The sequence below is a fragment of the Hemicordylus capensis genome, chromosome 4 (genome assembly GCF_027244095.1).
Source record: "Hemicordylus capensis ecotype Gifberg chromosome 4, rHemCap1.1.pri, whole genome shotgun sequence".
NCBI classification, from domain to species: domain Eukaryota; kingdom Metazoa; phylum Chordata; class Lepidosauria; order Squamata; family Cordylidae; genus Hemicordylus; species Hemicordylus capensis.
In genome coordinates this window covers 40,427,216-40,455,085 of record NC_069660.1, presented here as the reverse complement: position 1 = coordinate 40,455,085, position 27,870 = coordinate 40,427,216, and the positions used below count along the sequence as shown (strand labels likewise).

General features: G+C 44.0%; 1 long non-coding RNA gene across 1 annotated transcript in view; it reads left to right on the top strand.

Annotated features, from left to right (window-relative positions):
- The window catches only part of LOC128324639 (uncharacterized), a 36,494-nt gene extending 20,750 nt beyond the window's left edge, over positions 1-15,744 (top strand). Inside the window, exon 3 of the long non-coding RNA XR_008306993.1 lies at positions 15,492-15,744. This is a non-coding gene — a long non-coding RNA (uncharacterized LOC128324639). The remainder of the gene's footprint in view (positions 1-15,491) is intronic.
- The last annotated feature ends 12,126 nt before the right edge of the window (positions 15,745-27,870 follow it).

The following is a 27,870-nucleotide window of genomic DNA, read 5'->3' as shown; positions in this document are numbered from 1 at the left end:
TTTGAAGGCCATATCATGCACATTTTTTTCCGTGGGAAATAGCCAATGAAAAAGCAATCTATAGCCATCAGTCATAGGAGATTTTGAAGGGGTGGAACTACATATTATGCTAAACACCAGGCATGTCCCTGATGATTTTCTGCTTGCTGCATTTCTACAAGGTACAATGCTTATAAATGCCACGTACTATAGTAAATGTGCAGTCAGAAATTCAGCCGATGTCGCATCCAGCCTTATGGATTTCTGCCTGATGCACTGTGACATTATCCACAGCATCCCAGAAATAAGAAAACTGGCCATCAGTACTATGCAGTAGATGTGAATGCTCATTAGCATTCAGCTGTGGGCCTCAGACAACCTGTAGGAGATTCTTGAGGAACTTTCACCACTGGAAAGTTGTCCAAGTTGGCAACACATCATCCCTGTGTTGACTCTTCCCCTTCCCTTCCTTATTATGCATCCATTCCACCACCCCTGCTCCACATCACTGGCTGCTGGTGGTTGGAGGCAGATAAATACACAGCCTGATCATGTCAGGACAGTTTTACTTCACAATACAAATGGGGTTGAGAGAACTTGACTGATATGGAGGCAGAAACTCCCTGGTGGTGGTTGGAGGCACCACCTGCCTCCAGCATATGGCTCCTCCCTGAGAGGCCTTTGCTGAAAGGAACAAGTGTGATGAGGAGGACATCTTTAAGAAGGAGTTTGTGTCACGCCCTCGCTCTCAGATAGCGAGGAGGAAGGGGAAGCTAACAGCCCTTCAGCTGATGCAGGGGTGCCTGAGGGGCAGAGCCCAGCTGTTGGTTCCCAAGAGATGGCTGAGGCAGGTCTGGCTGATGTTTCAGAGCAGGCACAGCAGTCTGAGGCAGCAGAGACAGCGACGGACAAACCGGAGGATGAGCTGTGCAGGCAACCCCCACTGACTCCACAGCAGAGGCACATCACAAGACAGCAGGCACAGCTGGCAACCATCAGGAGAAGTAAACGCCTCTTGCAGAGGGCTGATAAGCCTTGAATCCCTGCCAGCTGAGAGTTATCAGCTTGGACTATAAAGCACGTCTGCAGGTTGCAGTTAGCCGCTAGAAGGCAACGTATGTCATCCCTGGTGTCGACAGCTTCAGTCTGAGCCAGAGAGAGAGAAATATTTCCGAGCCATATTTCGCTTCTGCAACCCAGTTTGGTCTTTTGGTGAACTATCGTCCTAGACTCCCCTACCAGGTGGCCAGATTGCTGACAGTTTGCTAGTGGAAATGTCAGCCCTTGTCACTAGAAATCAAGTTGTGGTATGCAAGGACAATGCAGTGAAGTGGAATCAGGAATAATAAGAAGTTAATGAAATAGATCTTATGTACAGAGAGGCAAGTACAGACTGCTTTTCAGTGCTCTTACTGCTGGATGTTTATTAGCCCCGCCTCTGCTCCAGGACTGGCATACAACTAAAGCCCCATACAAAAGCTGGTCTGGATCCAAGAATGGATTAACCAAAAACACCACAGTCTCCTCTCCTAAATTAGTCTTTGGGCCAGTTTGAATGATACAGTGCATTGGCCCCACTCATTATTCAGTGAGAGATGTGGGTGTCCTGCTCCCCCTCCTGATGCACCATTCCACTTTGTATAATTATGCCAAGCAGAATGGTACATATGGAGAAGATGCTGGATGCATATGCTCATGCCCCTCAATGAGTTGTAGGTAGGGCCTATGAACAGCATCATCTGAAGTGGTCTTTCACCCATTAGAATTGGTTGTGTGTCTCTTTATTGTGTGCTGTGCCAGGAGGTGTTGGGGCAATATATATATTAATCATCACAGGTAGCCTAGAGCGTATTTCATCCAGGTAGAAACCGAGCACAAGGTGGTTGTGTTCGTCTACCTGGAGAGACGTAACAGTAGTGCTCAGTCATAAACTTGAAATGATCAAAAGCAGTTCTTCTCTGTTTTTCTCTGCTGTCTCCTCATACTTTCCCTCCTGTTTGACAGATGCAAATATACCCAGCAGGAAGCTGCTTCACTCTTGATATATTCACGGCATACAATCCAAAGCATAAATATTTCCCTTTATTCCCCTCAGCAAATGCATATCAGGTGAAAGATAGTGTGGGGATGCGTAGGATGGCAAAGGAAGTCCTGCCTGATCCAATCATATATATATTAGCCAATCAGACATGACAAGTCCTGTGCAACTCCAGGTGACATGCTATGTGAATTTGCCAACATATTTGACACATACATTTAACAAGCAGATATATGACAAAATAAATTTGAGAGATTTTATACCTATAAACTCCCATGTAGTTTCTAGATTATGGGTCAGTAGCACCCAACCACCTTTAGCTAAATCCCCAGGGCTGGTCCATAATGATGCATGGTGAAGCAGAACCTCAGGAGGCACATTGGCGGAGGCAGCAGATTACCAGCCAGCTGCTTCTGCTGGCCTGCCACCTTTGTCCACTGTCCTCCCCAGCCATACCTGCTCGCCTTGTCCTTCTATTCCTCCTCTGGCATTTTCAAAAGTTAGAAAAGAAGGGGTGGTAGGAAGTATAAAGGAGGACAGTAGAATGCTGGACTGGAGGAGGAGGAAGGAGAGGGAGAAGAAGAGGAATGACAATGGCAATTGGTGCACCACTGTGCGGTAATGCGAGGGATGGCGGTAAAGAGAGAAATGGGGAGGGAAGGACTCGTTGGGGAGGGAGAGGAAGAGCTGCAGGAACAGTAACATGCTCTATGTGCTGCTGGGGAGGTAGGACAAAGGCCCTGATTTGCCAGTGGGGCAAATGTGCAGTAGGAATGTGCAGAATGTTTTGACAGCAAAACATTTCGATATATTGACATTTCGAGCTCGAAACAGAACACCCTTTAAATAAAGGTCCTGTTTCGAGCTTGGAGCAGAACAACCCCATTCCAATCAAAACATTTTGATGTTCCATGGGCCATTTTGGAGGACTGTTTCCCCCTAGCTGATTGGTTTTCTGGTGCTGGCTTCCAACTGAGATCTCCTTGCTTATTGTTTGGCTTGTTATCATACAAATCAAATATTGTCATGGGCAACTGTGCCTCATTGGCTGTGGGGGAGGGAGGGGGGAACACAAAAGAAGGAAATTTCAAAATGTATTCAAAGAAACTGGGAGGCAAAGAGAGCCCTTATACTGTGCCTGCCTCTCTTGAAGAAGAGAGCACATCAGGAGAGGAGGAAGGAAGGTTTGATTTTGTGCTTTCCTTTTCTCAGCATTGAGTATAATATTGCTGCTATTTATTTATTTATTTATTTATTCATTCATTCATTCATTCATTTTTATATCCCGCTCTTCCTCCAAGGAGCCCAGAGTGGTGTACTACATACTTAGGTTTCTCCTCACAACAACCCTGTGAAGTAGGTTAGGCTGAGAGAGAAGTGACTGGCCCAGAGTCACCCAGCAAGTATCATGGCTGAATGGGGATTTGAACTCGGGTCTCCCCGGTCCTAGTCCAGCACTCTAGCCACTACACCACGCTGGCTCTATCTCTCTATCTGATAACTATCTGGTTTTTTACATCTGAACTGGGCCACTGAGTTTTGTGTCATAGATGTATCCTTTAGGTCAGGAGCAGCCAAATTGAGCTTTTCCAGCTGTTTTTGGACTACAATTCCCATCATCCCCAGCCATAACTTATTATGAGTGGAGATGATGAAAGTCATAATGCAACAAGAGCTGGAGAGCTTCAGGTTACTGCTGCTCTAGGTATTTATTTCAATTTTTTATTAATTAGAAAGCCAGTATGATGCAGTTCTTGTCTGACTGACTGACTGACTGATTGATAAAAGAGAGGTTTTCTTGAACTCCTTGGCCAAAAATCACCTTGAGCCTTATGGCTGGTGGTTTATAGTTTAAAAACAGTAATACAGTTTACAGTAGTGTCCATAAGTCGGTGTCAATGAATTACATGGGATAAAGATTCATTGTGTGAAGAAGTACTTCCTTCTTTCCTTCCTTCCATCCTTTCTTGTGTCCAACATTCACCCTCAATGGCATCTCCAACTTTTTCCAGTTTCACTATTGGATTGTCAGATCAAACTCTAAAACAGAAGCCACATCGGAAATACCACCTAATTAGAATATTGTGAAGCTGGATGTTTCTGAAAGAAAAGATACTGGATGAGTCTAGCACCATCCTTGCCACAAATCCTCACCATTTCTGTACAAAAGGCTAGAGACTTTCAAATGGTTGTATTATTTTCCAGATCTGATTATCTTTGGATTTTATAGCACCATTTGGTTAACAATAAATGTATTCACTTGGCAGTCATATTCACAACTCAGGCAATCCCTAAGCAGCAGCACAAGCACATAAATGTTAAATTTATGGATCATGAAATAATTTCATTTTTAAGGTAGATAATCTATACTCATAATTAGCATTCTTTTAAATAGGTTAACGGTATGAATGCAACAACCATGCAAATAGAATACAAATATTTACTGTTCAGCAGCATTGCTACCAACTGTTTACTAAAAAGCAAATGCCCCAGTAAATACTTGTCATTTCCAACACGCTTAGCTTACTTACGCCATTATATCAGCCTGTTGTTTTTGTGGCCCCATTTCATACATTCCTCCGAGGCAGTACTGCAGCAACATGGCAGAAAAATTATGCATGGTGTAGTGATTAAAGTGTTGGACTAGGACTGGGGAGATCTGAGTTCAAGTCCTCATTCAACTATGGAACTCACTGTCATGTATCTCTCAGCCTAACCTACCTCACAGAGTTGTTCTGAGGATAAACACAGCCATGTCCACCACTCTTCTGGAAGAACAGTGGAATATAAACATACATACATACATACATAAAGATATGGAGGCCACTGCCTTCCACCTCTCAAACTCTAGTGTGAACTAAGCTCTCTGTGCCCGTGCCTAATCATGGAGATATACTTCTTGCAATCTCCTCCTCAACCAGACCTCCATGTGACCAACTTCCCAAGCAGAAGGCCCAGTTCAGACTGGAGACATGAAGGAGGAGGAGAGGTCCTACTGATCTTCTAACACAATGATCTTCACAATATACCATTCCTGCATTCCCCTTCTCTTGTTGATGTGGTGCTTCCCTTCATGTTTGGTTTCATCTGTTCACAGGGAGACCTCAGAAATGCTGCTTCTACACCCACTGTTTCAGAACAGTGCTGGAGCTTGGTTTGCTCTGCAGCAGCCTCATGGCTGTACAACAACAACTGCAAATACTGCTTTTCAACAAAACTTTCCAAAGAAGTTTACATAATGAATGAATGAATGAATGAATGAATGAATGAATGAATAAGATGTATCACTGTACCCAAAGGGCTCACAATCTAAAAAGAAACATAAGATAGACACCAGCAACGGTCACTGGAGGGGTACTGTGCTGGGGGTGGATAGGGCCAATTGCTCTCTCTCTGCTAAATAAAGAGAATCACCACTTTAAAAATGTGTGTGTGACTTGGTGCATCATATTGCTTGGTGGTACTTAGTGTTCAGTAATTTAATCAACTAACTGCTAACTGAGCAAAGAGGCAACTCTTTAAAGTGGAGAGGAGAGCTGGTCTTGTGGTAGCAAGCATGACTTGTCCCCTTAGCTAAGCCCTGGTCCCATATGAATGGGAGACTAAATGTGTAAGATATTCCCCTTAAGGGATTGAGCCGCTCTGAGAAGAGCATCTAGATTATGGGTTCCCTCCCTGGCATCTCCAAGATAGGGCTGAGAGAGATTCCTGCTTGAAATCTTGGAGAAGCCACTGTCGGTCTGTGAAGACAATACTGAGCTAGATAGACCAATGGTCTGACTCGGTATACAGCAGCTTCCTATGTCCCTAAAGTGGTGGTTCTCTTTATTTAGCAAGGAGAGAGCACCTGGCCCTATCCATCCCCAGGACAATATCCCTCCAATGGCTGTTGCTGGTGTCTATCTTGTGTTTCTTTTTTAGATTGTGAACCCTTTGGGGACATTTTATTTCTTTATATAAACCATGCTGAAAGGCCCCTTAAGTGGCACAGAGGGAAAATGCTTGACTAACAAACAGAAGGTTGCTGGTTTGAATCCCCGCTGGTATGTTTCCCAGACTATGGGAAACACCTAGATCAGGCAACAGCGATATAGGGAGATGGTGAAAGGCATCATCTCCTACTGTGCAGGATGAGGCAATGGTAAACCCCTCCTGTATTCTACCAAAGAAAACCACAGGGCTCTGTAGGCGCCATGAGTCAAAATTGACTTGATGGCACACTTTACTTACACTTTACTGAACCACTTTGGGAACTTTTGTCAAAAAGCAGTATATAAATATTTGTTGTATTCGTATTCAGGATGTCAGTCTTTATTATTTACTTTTGAGTAGGGTTGCCAACTTTTTAACTGCTTATGCTTTTGTGCCTTTAATAGAAGCTTTGTCAGAAAACATGATCAGCTGATAATGCTTATCTCCAAGCCATGAAAAGCTTTATTTGCGGATTCCAGAAGATCAGGTTGCTGCTATAGGAGCAGGTCAAGAGGTGTGTGTGTGTGTGTGTGTGTGTGTGTGTGTGTGTGTGTGTGTGTGTGTGTGTGTGTGAGAGAGAGAGAGAGAGAGAGAGAGAGAGAGAGAGAGAGAGAGAGAGAGAGAGAACAATTGACAATTCTGAGGTGGGTTAGTGAATGTCATAGAATCGTCATAGCATTTTAGAAGGGACCTTCTAGTCCTCCAGCCTCCTGATCAGAGAAATCTGCTACACAGCATCCCTGACAAATGGTTGTTCGACCTCTGAAAACCTCCAGTGAAGAGGAGTCCCATTGCATAAGGCAGACTGCTCCACAATTGAACAGATGTTGCAGCAGGAAATTCTTTCTAATGGCTACCCTAAATGTCCATCCTGCAATCTAAATCCATTGGTCCTAGTCCAACCCTCAAGAGCAACAGAGCACAAGTCTCCTAGGGACATAGGGATATAGGAAGCTGCCATATACTGAGTCAGACCATTGGTCTATCAAGCTCAGTATTGTCTTCACAGACTGGCAGCAGCTTCTCCAAGGTTGCTGGCAGGAATCTCTCTCAGCAATATCTTGGAGAAGCTAGGGAGGGAACTTGGAAGCTTCTGCTCTTCCCAGAGCGGCTCCATCCCCTGAGGGGAATACCTTTTGGTGCTCTCATGTGTTGTCTCCCATTCATATGCAACCAGGGCAGACCCTGCTTAGCTAAGGAGACAAGTCATGCTTGCTACCACAAGACCAGCTCTCCTTCTCCTTCTCCTCTCTCCTCTCTCCTGTGTCTTTTGTTCTCCAGGGTGCTTTCCAGACTGCAGCTTAAAATGGCTTTGCTACATATAGGCTTGGTGTGCATTCATATGATCTAGGTTTTGACACCATCCTGCATACGGGAACAGCAAGGTGCAGTTCACACAGTCACAGTCTGTATTCAGATCTTATCTTGATGTTTTAGGTTCAAAGTGTTGTATGTGTGTGATAAAATAGTAGCTGATTTTTTTCTTTAAGAACAGTTTGCAGTCTTGCTGGGTTTATTCAAAAGTAAATAATTTAGTTCAATTGACTTCATCCTAAGTAAGAATGCATAGGATTGCTGTTTGTTTATTTATTAATTACATTTATATCCTGCTTTACTTCTGAGGAACTCAGAGTGGTATACATGCTTATTTTTATCCTCACAACAACCCTGTGAGGTAGGTTAGGCTGAAAGATACGTGACTGGCCCAGAGTCACCCAGTGAGTTTCATAGTTGAATGGGGGTTCGAACTTGGGTCTTCCCAGTCCTAGTCCAAAACTAACCACTACGCTGTGCCTTTTAGTATCTGTGCCTTTTAGTAAGTTAGTATCTGTGTGTCTTATTATTATTGTTATAAGTAATTGAAATGACCTGTCTGCTTCTTGGTCTAGGGAGACAGCTTGTGTGTGTGTGTTGCTTTGTTGCTCCCTTTCATTCCCTTGTGTAATCGTACCAGCAGTACCGGGATGTGGGGGGAGATCTCCTTTTTTTTTTTTTTTTTTTTTGCAAGAGCCCAGTGCTCTTGTGAAAATTGACCGGGGATGTGGGGAGGAGGGGAAGGAAAGCCATCATATCACCAGCCCCCTTCTCTCTCTTCAAAGCCTCAGCACAGGAGGACGTGGTGTAAAATCAGATTCCACTAACTCTAATCGGCTTCAAAATGTTAGGGTTTGCTGATGGATTTTACACCACTTCTTCCCATGCAGTCTGGAAAGCACCCAGGCTAAACATAAGCAAATTCAACTGTTCCTCAGGGGATTTGGTTTCCAGATCCCCCATGATCTTTGTTGCCCTCCTCTGGACCTGTTCCAGATTATCAGGGTTCTTAAATGGTGTTGCCCAAAATAATGACACAGTACCATGAGGTCTGACCAGTGCAGAATAGCATGGGACTATTCTACTTAGCTTACATTCACAAAAAGTGGGGGGGGGACTCCAACTTTTCTTTATGTCCTTTTTAATAGTTGGAGATATGTCAAGTTGTCTCTGGATGTGGTGGTGGGTTGTTGTTTTGGATGACATCTGACAGGCTAGCATCACCCTGTCTGCTCAGCAGGAAATCTTCTTGCAGCTCCATCGCTAGCCATCACTTTGATATCCTTTACTTAGCTGCACTGCAAATGAAAAGAGACATGCAAATTTGATTTGTTTGGCAGTCTCCTGGGTGTCGAAAGCAATATGTAGGTGTCAAAGTGCCTAATAAACATGTTCTCGGAATTCCTTTGGCTCAATGCGTTATAAACTTGCATCTTTTCAGATTAGTGAATGAAGATGATTAAAATAGGGAGAAGCACATGGAATACCTATTGGAACAACCTCCAGAAACTTGAACTCCATCAATATAAGCAATTAGACTCAAAACAGCTTTAATGAATCAAAAGTGATTAAGATAAGAAAATGTCAGCCAGGCTTGCCAGACAGAAATGCTGTAAATAATTATTTGTCCGCACAACAGCCATTTCAGCAGGTAGAGATGGAGGAATGATGCTTTTTATTGGACAAGGTAGCCATTTAAACTACAGCTGGGTTTTGAGTTCATAGGTTCTCTATCATACATAGATGCTCAATGCAAAATGAAAATAATGGCCGACATGATGCACAGCATTCTGTTGCTGGAATGTTCCATGCTGGGGCTGCTATGGACGCACAGGCAGCCCTGACATTGAATGAGCAGTTGCTCAAGGAGTGCTACCGCAGTTATTCCCATTTGATGCAATGGGAATAACTGCAGCAGTGCTACTTGCACAATCACTTGTTCTTAATGGTGTCAGGCATCCCTGAGAGAGCATCCACAGCATCCCTAGCATGCTAGAAATTGAACCCTGTGCATAATGTCTGCCATTGTTTCCAGTGATGGAACGCTGCACATCATGGTGGTCAATCTTCTTATTTATCCTGGCTAATTTCTAATTTTATTTCAGTCTTTCACTGTCTGCACTGATTCCTTCTAGAAAAGCTGAGACTGAAAAGCATGCAAATGTTAAAATAGCAGCAAAAAGAAAAATGGTGGTGCCTCTTACCCACCCCAACAAAACTCAGGGCACAGTCTTCTTGTGAGTCATGATCCACCAGGTATGACTAGGATAGGGATTTGTATAATTAAAAGTCTGTGCCTAAAAACAGTTCCAAATTATTGGTGAAAGCTCTTTGATGAAAATAGATGAGCTGAGAAACTATATATTAAGATTTTCCCTCATTGTCCTATGGGCTAGAAACTTGCATTAAAGATAAAGTAAAAAATTGGAGCTTCCCAGGACTCTGAAAAAAGTCAGGACTTAGTTCTGCAGTAGAAATTCTAATCCTGCATGTTATGGCATATTCCCTGCATCCATACATCTGAACCACCACTTATTCAGGCTTCACTGGGCATAGTTCTTCTAATCTTTACTCACTACTGAGTCCCTGTGACCCTGCAATTGTTTTGATAAGTTCTTACTGGCTTTCCTGAATTGCAAAGACAGGATCTCATTGTCATGTTCATAATCTCACTTCAAAGCAGGAATATCTCTCCATTTTCTCCCTTTTCCACTTGCAGGTTTTGTCCTTTGCTACTTAGCAAATACTGATAGTCTCGGCAGCCTTTGGTGTGAACAAAGACAAAGGTCTGTTTAAATAGTTCTCAGTATAGCAGAGTGCTTTATCACACCCAAGCATCTTTGTTTGCACACCAGAATCATGGGCTCTTGTTTGCACAGCCCCTGGGACAGCATGTGGTAAGTTGTGTGATTGAATTGGTAGGCTGCTTAAGCAAGGCCTGCAGATAAAGATACCAGTTTTCGTACACTCCATCCTGACATTTAGCATCTCTGAGACCAAGGTAACCAAACACCAGGGTCAAATGAATTCTACAATTTCCACGATTTAGGACATTCTCAGGCCTATCGTTATAACTTGAGTCAGAATGACCTGTGCTGTGTCAAAGTGCTAGGAGTTCTTTACATGCCATTATTTGGAGGGTAACAGCAAAAGATTCCTGTTGATTCAGACGAAAGTCCAATCTAGTCCATCTCTGTTTCCAGCAGTGCCCATTCAGATGCCTCTGGGCATCAGAGGTGGCATCCCTGGGGAGCAGCCCATCCCTGACTCCCTGGGCCAAGAATGCAGAGGTGACAGAATGAGTCCTCTTGGCCAAAAGAATTGCTGCATTGTCACTTATTTATTTAAAATATTCCTCCTCTCTTCCATTCCACCTGCAAACGAGAAGTATCTCTTTGAGGGACCTACATCATCAGAGAGACCTCCCATTTACAGAAGGGAGCCACTAAATGAGGGTGCAAGGAGTTCCATTGTTGCTCATGGAGAAGATGAGGAAGGGGAGGGCTTGGAAGAGGAGCTGCCACCAGCAGAACAATACACACACACACACACACACACACACACACACACACACACACACCCTGGCAAGGTAATGGACCTTGGCGGGGCCCACCCAAGTAGGAAAAGCTCCACTGAGGGCACTTTGCTGAGAGGCCCTAAGACCCAGAGTTAGCCCCACCCATGAGAAGGACACAAAGGCAGAGATTATAAACAGGATGCAAAGGCAGAGATTTCTGCTGTTGTTTGTCCCTAGCATCTTGTCTTCAGATGTATCCTGGCTTTGTGGGACATTATCTTATCCACTTTTCCCCCTGTGGACAACAATGGCCTTGTGTAGACATTCCCTCCTACTCTCCATGAAAGAACATCATCATCCATTGGCATTAATAGACTAACAGTCCCAGGAAAGCTTCCCCATGATTTGTGCTGTGGCTTAAATATGGTCCCAAATGCAAATCTTATTACTGAGCTCATTTTTATTTTTTCTAGTATGTGCTCTGTGATATACTTACTCAATTTCTGGCAGCCAATAGCAAGCCCTGGAGCCTTTTCCATTCCCATGATTTGTAAGCCTCTGCTGTTCCTTACGTGAGGTCATATGTTTGATTATATGGGACATGTTCTAGCTTGACTGAAGAATGCTTCCATGCTGCAATCAAACCTTTCATCCAGAATCACATATTCAAAGATGCCTCTTATCTTACCTTTCCCACAACCCTTGCCAGCACCAAAAACAACAATTAAAAAACCCAAATAAAACAGAGTCTCAGAAGTGATCTGTGTCTGTACTGCATGCAATGATACTTTGATACTTTGAAGTAGTGGGTGCTGAGGAGAAATAAATGATTCATTGGGGGGGGGGGTGTAAACCCCAAAGGCCTTTGAAGTATGTTTCCTGTGAATTGAAAAGTTTTACTGATTATATATCACACTAAATATGTAAAATGGTTTCATGTAAGCAATAAGCTAAATATTGATGCATTCACAAAACAGTTTCTGTGCAATTCATGAATTGGGCAATTTCCTCTCTTATTCATGAAAACAGCCAGCCTGTTTCTAATTTACTGAATCAGCATCATCCTTTCCCATTGACAAAACTTGCCCACAACAATGATTAAAAAACCAAAAATATTCCCACCTAATATATGAAAGGCTATGCTTATGTCATTAAATTAGTTAAGGACTTCGGTGCAGTTTCATTTATGAATGAGCCAGGCTTGGAGCCAGAAATATTGGGGTTGTGTGCCATGGAATGGAGACATGGTGGGAAGGAAGCATTGTAAATCAATGTGATACAGCAGAAGCCTAAACACAAGTGATTTGACATTATTTAATTCATTCAATAAGATTCATACAATAAAATAAAATTTTAATAAAATTAAGGCTGTGTTCATATAACTGGTGGGAAGTAGGGATGTGCACAGAACCAGTTCTGTGCACACCCGGGATGTGGGGAGTAGCTTTAAGGCAAGGGGAGGATGGCTCATAAGCAAGGCTGTGGCAGGAGAGGGGGGGATGTATTGCAGCACAGGAGGTAGGTGGACAAATGGGGGAGCCACAATGGGGAGAAGTGAGGGAGACCCACCAGAATCTCTTCTTCCACCAGACCCTCCCAGACACTGATGACTTGGTCATCTAGTGATCCTGCAGAAACAAGGATTTGGGCCCCAAACCATATGCATGTTGAGATGATCCTGGATAGAGGAAGGAATTCAGTGAGAATGTCTTTGGAGGCAAAGCTTGGTGACAGGCAACACAACTTGGCTAATAATGAGTAAAGTTGCCAGGTTTAAGCTTTGGTCATGAGACTCAGGTTTTGGGATTCTTCTCAGGGCCTCAGGGAGGGACATTTAATCTTAGGACCATCAACTAGGCTGGCTTTTTTTATGTGTACAGGATTGGCAGACTGCTTGACCTATGCCTGCCAGAGGCAACAACTACTGCACATGTAAACTGCACATGCAGCACCAATAACTATATACATATGCTGTGTTCAAGCACAACAGCAGATTGCCCTGACTACATTGCTGCTAACTTACTGAAGCTGGACATTCGGAAAAGAAAAGAAAAACTTGTGCAAAAGGTCTTCCATCCATCCCCCTTCTTCCAAAAAATCTAGCTTACAAAAATCCTTATTTCCCCCCATTTTTCTGGGCCTTTACATTACTAGCTGCACCTCTTTACCACTGGGCTTTATTCTTTGGATCAAACCATGTATCAGATTTTTCACTTTAAAGAGTTAGCAACTCTGTGACATCACTATTGCCTGCCATATGACATCACCAGGCTCCACCTCTTGTGTATCATGCTTGGGATGATCGCCACCTACCAACAAAAGCTATGGACAAGTCTTTCCCACCCTATTTCCAATTTCTGGGCTTGAAATCACACTAGCCCCGCCCACGCGAAAACCTGTGGGGGTGCTAATGTGAGGTCATGTGGGAATGAGCTAACATTAAACAATGAGATCACACAGAAAATATAAAATACAGCCCACCCCCAGGAAATAAAAGGAGATTCCAGGAGATTCCGGGAAGGTGTTGCGATATCTTCTACACAAGATGTCTCAATGGGTCTGTTCTCAGCACATCTCCTTTCTAATTTGATTCCAATTGGAGCAACTGGACAGAATACTATCTACATGTTTTCCTTGCATATCTGTAAACAAGAACACATAAGATACAAATACAGAGAGCCCCTTTAAAGGATGTGAGAAGCACCACAGCTTGACCCTTTCCTAAAATAAAGTTAAAATGTCAAAACCAGAGATGGCAATGCATGTAATCAGGAGGGTCAACAATGAACAAGGAACTCTCAGCTCTTCCCAGCAGCATTTATTTTGACTCGATTCCATCCAAGATGCTGAGCCATTAACTCAGATTTTGAACCAAACAAGTGAACAGGCAGACTTTCAATCAGGCTTCTCCACAACAGACCTCCCCGTGTGATTAATGAAGTATTGCAAAAGATAAAATGCACATCGGCTCATTCTGTAAGGCCTGCACCATTTCGGAAAGTGCTTTCAGTGAGAGGAAATCACTGTGTATTAAGAGCACTTGGGAGCCAAGGCAGAGACAAAAAGTTACATTCAGTTCTTGGTAAATGAGCTCTCCCTGCAATCTACACAACTTTCACGACAACAAAAAGAGCAACTGGACAAGGAGGAGGTTTTATCACTCCCAAGACCTTTGCAGTTTTGTTGAGTGAATAGCTAACCAAAGAACTGAGCTTGTACAGAACAGGAGTCCATTTGAGTAGGTTATGGTTGCAAATTGTCACACAGTTCTGGGGCAAAACACATGACCCACAAGAAGAGATGAATATATTCAGCTGTGAGAGCAAAGAGCATGAACGAGACCAACCATATACTTCTCTAAGAGAATTGTCCAATGTCCATGGCTGCAAAAGACTTAATTATGAGACCCCACATACCAACAGCATGATCAGCCCCTACTCTCTCAATTCTGTACCTCCCACCCTTCCATCAGATATTATTCCCTAGTGTGTGAGTGTGTCCCGTTATTAACTAGCAAGGAGTGAATGGAGTGTGCATGGTGATTTTGTGGTAGAGGATGAATCTTGCACATTGCAAGCCCTTGTAAACCTATAAACATTCAGACATTTAAAGTTATCCCATTCTTCTTAAAGAAATAGAATCCATTTCAGACCATTTATGTTCCATAAAAGAAAGAGTTCTAGGTCCATAAAGCTTGTGAATCAGACTCTTAAACCTTCAGTTCTTCCTGTGTAAAGGCCCAGAACTTTCCATAAATTATATAGCATTGCTTAATTTTATTATTTGATGGAAAGTTTGATCCTTTATAGAGACATCCCATCCTCATACAAAGTATATTTTGTCGAGGCCTTTTCCTTGTTTGGAGAGCTTCTATCCTTCATTTTAGAGTTCACGCATTAAGAGTTTCGATTATGAGCCTCTATCAAGTTTAATTGGCCTCAATTTAGAGTGCTTAGTTAAGAAGGTTATATGCAAGAAATTCACTCCTAGAGGGATAGAATCATCTTCTTACAATTATCCACAAAGCTCTCATTCACGTAGTATGCCTAGGTTGTTATCCCAAAATTCAGCATGCTCCTCCTGAAGATGTAGGTTTTTCATCCTCTCTGATACTCCTATTCCATTCCCATCTATTATTCTAAAAGCAGGAATGGTTGGCAGGGGTTCACCAGAATGCCAATAAATTCTTTGTAAACTACTACGAAGTATTAATTATGAATCATAATGCTGCAGTGAAATATATGGAACAAATCTGAACTCCTGGTTTTCAATGTGAAAAATCAGAATTCTGGGTCCTGTTCTACCACTGATCCTTTGAGTCAGATTCTAATGTTTAGGTACATCTGAAGTTCGTGTTAGATTTAATTATTTAGTTACAATGTGGGATCAGTCCATTTGGTTTGCTTTTATGTGCCTGTTCTCTGGTGTGTCATTATTATACGTCATTATTATAATTAAAATGATATCCTTTCATCTGTATGTAGTTGGGTTACACTGGGGTAACCAAGCTATTCCATTGCAGCCATGGATTTCTTTCATCCTCCTAGGTTTTCTTTCTCTTTTTGGACAAAAGAACCTCTAGCAAGAAATACACATAGCTCCACATTCATGGGACCCAATTACTGCTTTCTTTGAATTGTATTTAATATCAGTGTCCTGTTCTGGCCACAGATGGAGTGATGCAGCAAGACAAAGACAAAGATGAAAATAAAGGCAAAGTCAAACCAAGGCAGAGCTACAGGACCTTGGAGAGTTCCAACCTGATCCAAGGAATCCGACTGAAAGAATCTACAGTCCAACTGAATCTCAGGTCCAGCCTTATGGTTCCTGGTCCTCCCAAGGTCTACCACACCACTGCAGATGGAGATCTTTAAAGGGGCTGCCCCTAGGTCTGGAGCTGAGCACTCTATCATGTCCAGGTCCTCACTGCTGTCGGTCTCCTGACATGTGAGTCTACAAACTCTCGGCTGAATCAGCTCAGGACTCTTCTTTGGGGATGAGTCCAGCTCCTCACTTCCTGATTCATCCTTGCTGTCAGGGTCTGGGTCCTCAGTCTGGCACCTCCCACTCTAAGTTAGTCCTGACCTGTACGCAAGGTTGGGGCCATGATCCAAGAAGAATTCTGGGATGAATTTGAGAAAAGCATGGGTGGAGGGGAGAGAGAAAAGAAATGAAAACAAAAGCAAGAAAAAAATGCATCTTTTGAAACAAGGAGAGGAAAAGTACTTTTCAGAGACTTTAGAGTGGAACCATTGCTGCCGGTTCACTCATGATTTCACTATAAACACTGTATCAAGCAGGTGTTGCAGGTTTTTGTACTGCTTTGAAAATCTGCTTGTTTGATCAGAGACCATAGTAGGGCAGAAGATGTGTTATGAATGTATGGGCCATAGGCAACACCAATTCTGTCAAACCTCTTTCAAATCTCTGAAAAGGTACTCATCTATCCACAGCTCATGATAGCCACAATTTTATTTCATAGACTTTCAGTTCCACAATATACTTTTTCACAGCATGGTAAGATGAAGGAGGGGGACGCACACCTTTTCTACTCAGCACAGTTTTCAGATTGGCAACTAAGTGCACACAGTGCAGATCAACATGGGCCTAGTACAGGGCACATCTTGTGCTACAATGCACTGCAGACCAGGCAGGAGAGATGCACCTAATAGCTCTTGTAATTGGCACCAGGTCAAAATAATCACCAAAGACATATCCATTAATTGCTTCCATTGAAAAAAGCACCCGTTACTTTAAGTCCTTTAATTTTACAAAGAAAACTGACTCATGTTGAATCAGGTTGCAGAGAAACATTGCAGGAGCGAGGATGGGTGTTTACATTCTTAATTCTCCTACTGGATCAGTACTTTAATCCCTTTAAAAACAGCCTACAAGAATCTTCTCTGTGACTGCTGGAGTATAACACTTAACGCAACGCACTCCTGATGAGAACTGTACCTATGTTAGTCGTAGCCATAAAGATAGGGCATCATCAGTCATTATACCATTCTCTAACCATTACGTCACCACCTAATGGCACAGCAGAGAAGCAACCTGCCTAGAGAGCAGGAAGCTGTTGGTTTGAATCCCCGCTGGTGTGTTTCCCAGACTATGGGAAACACCTATATCGGGCAGCAGTGATATAGGAAGGTGCTGAAAGGCATTGTCTCAAACTGTGCGGGAGAAGGCAATGGTAAACCCCTCCTGCATTCTACCACATGGCTCTGTGGTTGCCAGGAGTCGACACCGACTTGACGGCACAACCAACCAACCCTTACATCAGGGCCAGTTCAGACGATTGCCAGCCAGCACACGTAATAAGGTCAGGGTTGCGCCGAGAGCACATCCACCCTAACATCACAGGAGGCCGTCCCGACATGCTCTTGGGGCATCCCTTAACCACATGAGGGAAAGCATCCATCTGAATTGTCCCTCTATGTGCAATCCAAAACCTGTTTAAAGAGGGATTTATTTTATTTTTTTGCCATGATTGAAGATATTACAAAAGGCAGCACATTTTACCATTACTAACACATCTGCACAGACTGGGGTACAGCTGAAAAAGGCCTGAAGGGAAGAGATGTTTGGGGGCAAAGATCCAGAAGAGGCATACATTTAAATGATTAAGTAACTGAAAGCAGGAGCAGCTGACACTGCCCACCTTTTGGGGGCAAGGGAATAAACCCTAGGCATGACCCAGCCTCCCAAACAGGCAGCAATAGCAGCCTATGGGAGCCAGAGGAACAGAGAAGCAGTACAAACTTTTTGTCATCTAACCCCTGATCCTTTATTACTGCCATGGTGAGGTAAGGGAGCCCAACCAGGAGTCAGGAGGACAACAGAACATCCTGCTGTTTTCACAGCTGATCTCCTTATTTAATTGCTTGTGATTTTTACCTCCAACAGGTTATTCCATTGAACTCTGTGTATAGTGCCATGCAAGCGGATAGCACAATAAAAATAAATGAGGTCTTTCTCATGACCAGCCCTACCTGGGTAGGGCAGCACTAGCCCTGGTAGGGCTGGTTGTCAGAACTGCTGGGATCAGTTCTCACAACTGGGATAGATCAGAACCTCTGGGATCGGTTTGTAGCCAGGCAAAAAGTGAGGTGGGGGCACACATGCACCCTTAGAGACATATGGACATAGGAAACTGCCATATACTGAGTCAGACCACTGGTCTATCTAGCTCAGTATTGTCTTCACAGACTGGCAGCGGCTTCTCCAAGGTTGCAGGCAGGAATCTCTCTCAGCCCTATCTTGGAGATGCTGCCAGGGAGGGAACTTGAAACCTTCTGCTCTTCCCAGAGCGGCTTCATCCCCTGAGGGGAATATCTTGCAGTGCTCACACATCAAGTCTCCCATTCATATGCAACCAGGGCAGACCCTGCTTAGCTATGTGGACAAGTCATGCTTGCTACCACAAGACCAACTCTCCTCTCCCTTCTACCCCACCTCTACCCCACCTCCCAGTCGTGTGTTTTATTTCTTTATTTATATTGATGTAAACCGCATTGGGAACTTTTGATGAAGAGCAGTAGATAAATATTTGTTATGGTGGTCACTTGTTGTGGTGGTCATTGTGTGGGTGCCCAGGCTGCCGGCAGCTCCTTTTGAGCTGCCAGCAGCCATTAAAATGATAGAGGCTGGGGAAAGGAGCGACCTGGCCTCAGGGAATCCCGTAATGCATTGTGATGTTTGTGCAGTGTATTGTGGGATATCTTGAGGCTGGGCTTCGTTCCCCCAGCCTCCAGATGGCTGTACCACTCGCCACAGTGGTGATCATGCGGCCGCATGAGCGGCACAACTCGGGAGCAACGGGCTGTCGTGTGGGGGAAGGTAGGTATGATCCTGCCTTTCTCCCAACACTCCCCAGCCTCACCAGAAATGGTTGTGTGAACGATCTTAAAAAATGCAGTTGTCTGAATGTTCTCACCAAAACAATGCAAGATTTGGCATTAACATGTTCAAAGAATTCTAATCTCTTACAATGAACTTGAAGATGTTCTCCTCAAGCCACTGGACATAGAGCACTGGCAGGGAGGAAGCATTTTGGATTGGTCTTGGCTTTTTATGCTCTGTCAAGTAAATATGGAAATGTCAAATGTAATTCTCTGGGTAGTGAAGCTTTAGATATACAATAGGCTCTAAACCATAGTCCTGTTAGGCTTAGATTTTGTTCCTTACTCCCTTCTGACTTCATTACCACTAATCTGTTTAAATCCAAGTAGTCCCACAGTAAATAAGTTGTTGTAGGTCTGCTTGGCAGAGACTGAGAAGCACTTCATGACCTTCAGACCCAGCAGCTACGAGAGAGCCAAGTGGCATTAAATGTAACACCGGACACACAGCAAACAACTGAAATACACATGCATCCAGAGTCGGTTTTTCACATTCAGTTTCATCACGTTAAGCCCTCCTACATCAAACTGGTTGGGACCATGTAGTTATACAGCCTAATCACATCTGCTGTCATTGGGTGATAACTTTGTCTGCAAGGTTTTTTGCTGTAAATTGGTATATTGATTTCCTTTCTCTGCCGTAACTTAACACTATTATCCCATTACTGTACCATTGTAAACACTCTTACTAGAGGTGGGAAAGAAAGAGCACACTTTGTCAGAGCTGGTGTGATGCATTGGACCACACTAGCTCTGACGGTTAGTTCTGACACACACACCCCCAGGGACCCCTGGGTTCAAATCATGAAGCTCACTGGGGTGACAGGGCCAGCCTTCAGATAAGGATATCACACACACACACACACACACACACACACACACACACACACACATGGTTAGACTCTCAGTGTTGCCAAATTGTGTGGCTGTGCAGGGTTGCAAAATCTAGTAGTGCAACTGGCCCTACTACTGTTTCCAGGCTTTCCCAGAAATGCCCATGAAAAGAGCCCAGAACTACTTCTCAATATATCTTGCTTTGCTGCCAGTGCTGCCCTGTTCCAGCTCTCAGGTCCCACTAAAGAAGATCTGGAGAGAGAGAGAGAGAGAGAGAGAGAGAGAGAGAGAGAGAGAGAGAGAGAGAGAGAGAGAGAGACCAAGAGTGGGTTAGGACAGCAAAGCCCAGGATTGGCTGACCATGGGAACTTGTGGGAGCCAATCGGCTCCTGGCAGTGCCTTGGCAGCAAACCTACCTCGAGAGCCCGCCTCTTAAACAAGGTTAAGGGAGTAAGTGCTCTCTTAGTCATGCTTCCTTGCTTTCAACCAGTGCTGACACACTGAGGGGCCCTTGTATGTCACTGGGAGGATCCCTACAATGCACCATGCCCTCTCACAGTGCATTGTGAGATTTCTGAGGGCAGGGACATATGGTCCCAACACCAGCACCTCTGTGCTACAGGCACACAGTGCTGCTCCTCTGGGAGCATGTTTCATGCTCTCTACAGGAGAACCTGGACATCTTGAAACATAGGAAGCTGCCATATACTGAGTCAGACCATGGGTCTATATAGCTTAGTATTGTCTTCACAGACTGGCAGCGGCTTCTCCAAGGTCACAGGCAGGAATCTCTCTCAGCCCTATCTTGGAGATGCTGCCAAAGAGAGAACTTGGAACCTTCTGCTTTTCCCAGAATGGCTCCATCCCCTGAGGGGAATATCTTACAGTGCTCACACACCTAGTCTCCCATTCATATGCAACCAGGATGGATCCTGCTTAGCTATGTGGACAAGTCATGCTTGCTACCACAAGATCAGGGGAAGGTATATTTACCAAGGCTTCCACTCCTGCCGCTGCACCTGCCTGGTCATGAGAACAACCTCTAGGCTTTCTCCCTAGCTCACTGCAGAGAGTACCCTCAACGAAAAGCAAGCCAATGAGCTCAGCTTTGCTCCCCTCTGAGGTAAGCACCTTTGCTGCAGCCCAGTTTGCTCACCCCTAAGGCCAGCCCTGCGGAGTGACTGCAGCAGAAAACGGTATGACTCCATATATGCTAACCTGGCAGAAAGGAAAGGTTTGCAATGGTAAATAAAAATGTGGGGGTTTCCAGGGTTTGTGTCGGAATGATCTTGTTGTATTTGCTGAGGAGTGTGAGAAGAATATTAAAGTCCTCACACAGCAGAGTATGCTCTGGCGATAAAGAATTTCAGCCAGAGATATTATTTGGATACAAAAAACCCCCACAAAGTTTTATTAAGAAACTAAAACATCACATACTGAGAGAGAGAGAGAGAGAGAGAGAGAGAGAGAGAGAGAGAGAGAGATTGAATAACAGACCCAAACAGGCACTAGCCTTCAACAAATGAACAGTTCTAACTGACCAAGACAGATCTATTACATCTCAGCATGCTTCTAGTGGCCAGAAGAGGTCACTGCAGTGCTAAGAGCAGTGCTTTAGAATTCTCACTTCTAACAGTTTTTACTACTACTACTACTACTACTACTACTACTACGTAAAGTGTAAAGTGTGCCATCGAGTTGGTTTCAACTCCTGGCACCCACAGAGCCCTGTGGTTTTCTTTGGTAGAATACAGGAGGGGTTTACCATTGTCTCCTCCCGCGCAGTATGAGATGATGCTTCTCAGCCTCATCCTATATCACTGCTGTCCGATAGAGTACCAGCGGGGATTTGAACTGGCAAACAGCTGCTTGTTAGTCAAGCACTTCCCTGCTGCTGCTGCTGCTGCTACTACTACTACTATTACTAATAATAATAATAATAATAATAATAATAATAATAATAATAATAATTAATAAACTTTATTTATTTAACAACTTTATTTGTTAGCCGCCCCATAACAAATTGTTCTCTGGAAGCTTACAACAGAGGATTAAAACATACAATAAAAACACATAACACATTAAATCACAACAGTCCAAAAAAAGGTGAATAGAAAATACAAAATACAATACAAAGCAGCTTAAAAACTCATTTTAAAATTTGTTTAAAAATCAGAATCAAATCTCAAAAACCTGGATTTAAAAGGCCTGGGTGAACAAAAAGATCTAAAAGAGCAAAGTGATGAAGCCAGGCAAACCTCACTGGGGAGGTTATTCCACAAACAGGGTGCAACCACCAAAACGGCCCTTTTACTAGTGTTACCATTATGCACTATATGTGCAAATGTCATGAAAGGCACATGCATTAAGATGGAGAAAGAATTTGAGATAATTTTTGTACTGTAAAAGCAGCAAACTTACAACAAGATCACTCTCAGAGGTAAAGTGCCAATTAATTTCAAGTAAGATGCAAACTGACACCCTCCCCCCCCACACACACACCCACACACCCACACCGCCTTGACTGATCCAAACAGAGTTTGGATTAATAGGAGATCGTTCCTTGAAACACTACCAAAAGGCCCAACATCATTTTGCTTATGCTTCTTTGGGCTATGTAACTGCACACAAAAACGCTGCAACTTGCTCCATCTAGTGGCTATAACATATAAAAGCAAAGACTCCACACTCAGGACTTCGTGTAAATAAAACTGAACATGGTAATTTTCACCAACTGATGAGTTTCATGGCTGAGCAGGAAACCGAACCTGGATTGCTCATCTTGTCACTGTGCCCTAGGCCTTGCACTATACTGGCCTCTAAAATCATCACTTGAAAATTTGTCAGGAAACCAGTCTAGGCAAGTGAGGCAAATAAACGAAAGGAGAGAGTTTCCAGCATTGCTGAGTCAACCCCTGATTTATTTATTTTTTTAAAAAAATTGTGATAGTTGCAAAAGGCCTTGACCTAGCAACTATCACAGAGAATCTTTCTGCTTTTAGAGCACTGAAATGATCTCAGGCGCTTTCTCTAAAAAGCTGAAGTTTTGCTACTGAATGTGCCTGTCATAGGCTGCTTTTGGACATAATGGGGAACCTGAGGTGAACTCACCTTAGGTTTGCCCCCACACACACACCGCACACCGCATGTCATCCAAATAATTGGAAGTGTGGTTCCAGGACTCAACCATGGTTCTGATTTTGATACCAAACCTAGGAATGAACCTTGGCTCTGTAGTAAGTTTCACTCACCCAACTGAGGGTCTGTTTCCTCCACTGTTATGTCCGGAATGGAATTTCATTTCACTCCAAACCAGAGTTAAAGTTGGTAGTGGAGGTTTTCCATTGTGCCTGAAGAGAGCTATAATGTTTGCACATGAAAATGTGCACTCACGCCAGAGATTATATCCATCTTCAAATATCCCGGTGCACTCACATCGAAAAAGACGTGGGCCTTGTGCTCTTGAGGACAGTACTAGAACCAATGAACTGAAATTACAAGGAAGTCCAATCCAGGCTAACCACTGGGAGGATTTTCCTAGCTGTGAATGCTGTTTGACAGTGGAGCAGTCTGTCTCTCACAAATGGTGTGTTCTCCCTCTGTAGAGGTTTTCAAAGGGAAGATGGACAACCTCAAACAGAAGACGAGGAGGAGAGCAGGTCTTGTGGAAGTGAGCATGAATTGTTCCCTTTGCTAAGCAGGGTCTACTTTGGCTTATGTTTGGATGGGTGACTGCATGCGAGCACTGTAAGCTATTCCCCTTAGGGGGATGGGGCCATAGCTCAGTGGAAGAGCATCTGTATGCTTGCATGCAGAAGGTCCTGAGTTCATTCCCTGGCATCTCCAGATAAGGTTGGGGAAGATTTCAGCCTAAAACCTCAGACAGCCTCAGTATAAACAATATTACACTAGATGGATCAATAGTCTGATTCAGTATAAGGCAGATTCCTATGTTCCTACAATTGCAAAAGCCATTTGTCAGGAATGCTGTAGCAGATTTCTGAAATGACTGGTGTGTGTGTGGGGGGGGTTGGACTAGAAGGCTTCCAATGCCCCTTCCAGATCTAAAATTGTATGATTCTGTGTATCATGCACCCATATCCTCCAGCATTTCACAGATCAAACCAGGTACATTCCTGTGACACTCTCATTCACATATCACTACCTGAGGCCCAACTAGGGATGTGCAAACTGGCTTAAGGTTCAGCCACTTCGCCATCGAACTGGGCCTGTTCAAGGGCTTGCCCTCGAGCCAAACTCCCTGGGCTGGCTTGGGGGGTTGAAAACGGTACTGCCATGGCCGTCGGGGATCTCCAGCAGGCCCCGCTCCCCCCACCAGCCTCCCCCCATTCTTTTTAGGGTCATTTTGGCCCATTTACAGGGTTTTTTCGGCCCCCTGCCTGCTCACGCAGGCACACGAAGGCCATTTGCATGCCCTGGGTGTGACAATAATTGGAAGTATGATTCCAGGACTCAACCACTATGACCAGTCTGGCAGCCTCCAGTGGGTGCTGCCTGCTCCCCCCCCCCCCCCGCCGGCCTTCCCCCAGTCTTTTTAGGGCTGGTTCAGCCCATTTATGGGCCTTTTTGGCACTCTGCACGCTCGCGGTGGCCATTTTGAAGGCTGCCGTGAGTGCGCTCTAGCCATTTGTGTGCCCAGGCCATGATGGGCAGAACCGGCCCTAAAAAGACTGGGGGAGACTGGCGGGGTGAGCTGGGACCATTGGAGACACCCTCACCCCAAGGAGGACGCCAGATCAGACAGTAAATTTTGTTTTAAAAACATTTTTTGACCCCACCCCACCTCACTCGACTCAGGCCCAAAATGGTTTGGCCTCAAGCTGAACTGGGGCCTGGCTTGATGTGCATGGAACTAAACAGGGCCCAGTTCAGTTCAAGTCCAGTCCGATTCAAATCAAGCTGGGCTTCCCGGTTCCATGCAGACCGATCACATCCCATTGAGTTACTCTGAAACTCCACCCAGCTGTGCTTTAGGACACTAGTTCACCTGCTGTTGGTCCAGGTTGTCAGCAATCTCAGCAAGCCACTAGAAACAAACTCTCACTTCCGGGTTTATCATTTTGCTCCGACTCTAGTACAACCAGGCACAGTTTGTGACTCACTGGACTGAATGCAGCCTACCAGCTATGTGGTAGCACACCAGGAACTCTATAATAAACCTCCTGGTTTTTGCTGCCAGCCTGGGACTGTAAAACAGGTGGCTGTCAAGCAACTGGCAGGCAAGAAAATAAGGCTGGTCAGTTGTGTTCAGTTTGGTTAGTGGCAAGTTTTGCAGGCCTGCCATTCACTGCCTTAACACCATGGTCATTGTGCACTGCCTTGGTTCGCTGCCACTCTCCAGCAAAAGTATTCAAACTTCCCATGGAAAACAGTGAGAATTAACCACACAGTTACACTCTTAAGTCCTAAGTACATTTAACTTGCTTTGAATTATGTCCAGTGCTGAAGCCTAGTCTCCTGGCATGGGCGATCAGGACTCAACTATCTTAGAGTTTATCTCCCTAGAAGCCTTGTGTCTATAAATAAAAGCAAATTATTATCTCAGTTGTATGCTCCACTTCCTTTACAGCTCTCACATGGCTTTAGAGGAAGCATTTTGACATCTACACTCGAGTAAGAAAATACAATAAAAACACCCAAATCCCTACAGGTAACAGAAGTATCTTTGCCCTACTTTTTTCACAGCCTGATATGTGAAGAAATCTGTATGGGTCAAGCCTTTTACTCAGCAGCTAAACACTGCCATTTCTGTCCTTAGAAATATTTGGGACAGGATTTTTCTGGGCCTTAGGGCCCTTTTAGGGGGTCAAGGCAGCAACTGTCCTGGTCCCCTTTGGATGGTCACACCTCACATGGAGGTGACCGACGAAAGTATGGCTCGGTATTTAAAATGTGCAGATCTAACCTTTTCATTCAAGGCAATAAAACTGATCAGTTCAAATATAAGGATCAAAAGTTATTTCCATATTTGGGGTTATTACATTGACACAGGATGTGGTGCCTGCCATGCTGCACAATGTTACGCATGCAGTGGAACTTAGCATTTGCGCAGTTGTGCAAGAGTGCTGTTCTGCAGGTGCAAAAATGGCACCAATGGAGTTGTGTGACAGTTCCGCCATTATATATAATGGCCAGACTCTTGTGCAACTCCCTTTGTGCAGTTTTTGTGCTTGCACAACAGTGCTCTGTACAACTGTGCATATCTTACTTTCCATTACATGCATAAATTTGTGCAGTATGTCAGCCAGAGAAAAGTGGGGGAGGGGGAAATCAAACGAACATTCCGCCCACCCTGGGCCTCTCAGAATCTTAAAAAGGCCCTGCTGGGCCCAGTACACAATTTGAATTCAGCCTTCCTTCTTTCTGGGCATATGAATTCTCAGTACCTAGGGATTACAATTGCTTGAAATCTGGAAAGCACTGCCCTATGGTCCCATGGGCCAAATTCAACTTCTGAATTGCTTCTTCAGGCATCTTGCAAGGTAGAGAAAGATCTGGGGATGTTCCCTCTGGCTCTGAAAGGCTGCCCCTAAAGGTCCAGACACACCCCAGTGAATTCATCAGTATTCCTTGACTGCAACTATGATTTGGATCTTTAATAAAGAAAGTGATGAATGAGTCAACATATCTGGAAACAAAGGATAAGACCTTTCTGGCTCACCAACATTCAAATGTAAAGTTAAAAAAAAGGGAGAGACCCATTTACACTATAAAAGGCGGTTAAGATTCTTATCAACATGAATGTAAAAAGATGAGAGAGTGAGTGTCACTGCAACAACTTCAGGGTGGTAAGGAACAAATTCTTAGATACCATCTGAATTCGATATATATTTGTCAGCCTCCATATCCTGGAAATAAACAATTTCTCATACACTGCATACTTGGAATGCATGAAGCATTCATGTGTTACATGTGTTCAAGTGTTGTATTTAAAACTGGAAATGCCCACAGCCCCAGAGAATGTGCATGTGTCCAGGTCACAGCTAGAGTCCTGAAAATATTCTTAATTAGTGATACTCGTTCAAATATCCTGCTCTGAAGGGAGGGGAGAAGAGAGAAAGGCTGGGGAGCTGCCACCATCCAGCTCCCATGTTCCAGCTGAGGTGGCCCTTTCCTCCCCCAACTGCCACCACAGAGCAACCAGGGACCATCTTGCTCTGAGGGGAGGGGAGACGAAAGAAGTGAGACTAAGGCCCATGTAAAGTTGTAAACGTGCGGCTTGAAATATTGTTCTTTATTTAAGTTTTTTGTAAACCGTTTTGGGAGGGTCACCTGAAAAGTGGAATATAAATGCAAAATAAAATAAAATAAAATAAAGTGCTTGTTCATGCCCTCATATGTGGTCGTGGAACCAATTAGCCATGTTAAAACTTCATAGTTGGAGAGGTAGTAGGGAAACAACCATCTTTATTTTTTATCAATTCTTCTATGTAAAACACTTTGAGAAGTTCTGCTGAGAAGTGGTATATAAATATTCATAGTAGTAGTAGGCAACATTGCTTTTTATATGCACTATAAGCATATAAATCAAGAAGTCACCTATCAACCACAAATTCACTAGGCATTCTTAGACAAATCTCTGGTGCGCATTCCTTTCATCAAGCTGCACACTCAAGTGTCGAAGAGAGTTGTGGGTTTTCTGGCTTCATGGCACTCACCAGAGCACGGATGTCCTGCCGTTGGTGGGGGAGGCTCCATGCATCTCAAGAGCTGTGTTCGAGCAGTTGTGACCTACCCCTACGATTCCCATCCATGATGAGAGTAGGCAAATCTGAAAAATGAAAAGCTAGTCCAGGAAATCTGAGCCCAGAGATCCACAAAATAAAGCTTTTTTCAAAAAAGAATGATACGTATTCCTTATCCCCCTATCTTCCAGTTTGCCTTGTGTGTGTGTGTGTTCCTGTGTGTGTAAGCTTGCAAGTGAGATAGATGGATGTTAAGTGGCTTTTATCTCCCTGGACCCAAGCTCATCTCACAATTTTATTCTGCCATAGTTGGTACTCTGGGAGACATTACTGTACAAGAGACACAATGTACTAGCACAGTACTAAAGTGTCAGTCCCCTAGAGTCAGTTAATGCGGTGATAACTATCTCTGCAGTGTGAACTTTTTGAGTGCTATTGCATGAATTTCCTTCTAAGCAACTTGCTACTGCTGGTTGCTTCTGTTCAGGACTCATACAAAGGAAGTGTTCTTTACACTTAGTTTAAGAAGCTACCCCACACCTTGTAGGGCAAGATATCAGAAGGGTATGTCCAAAGGTGGCAGCCAGAAATTGTCTCTTGCTGGGGTTT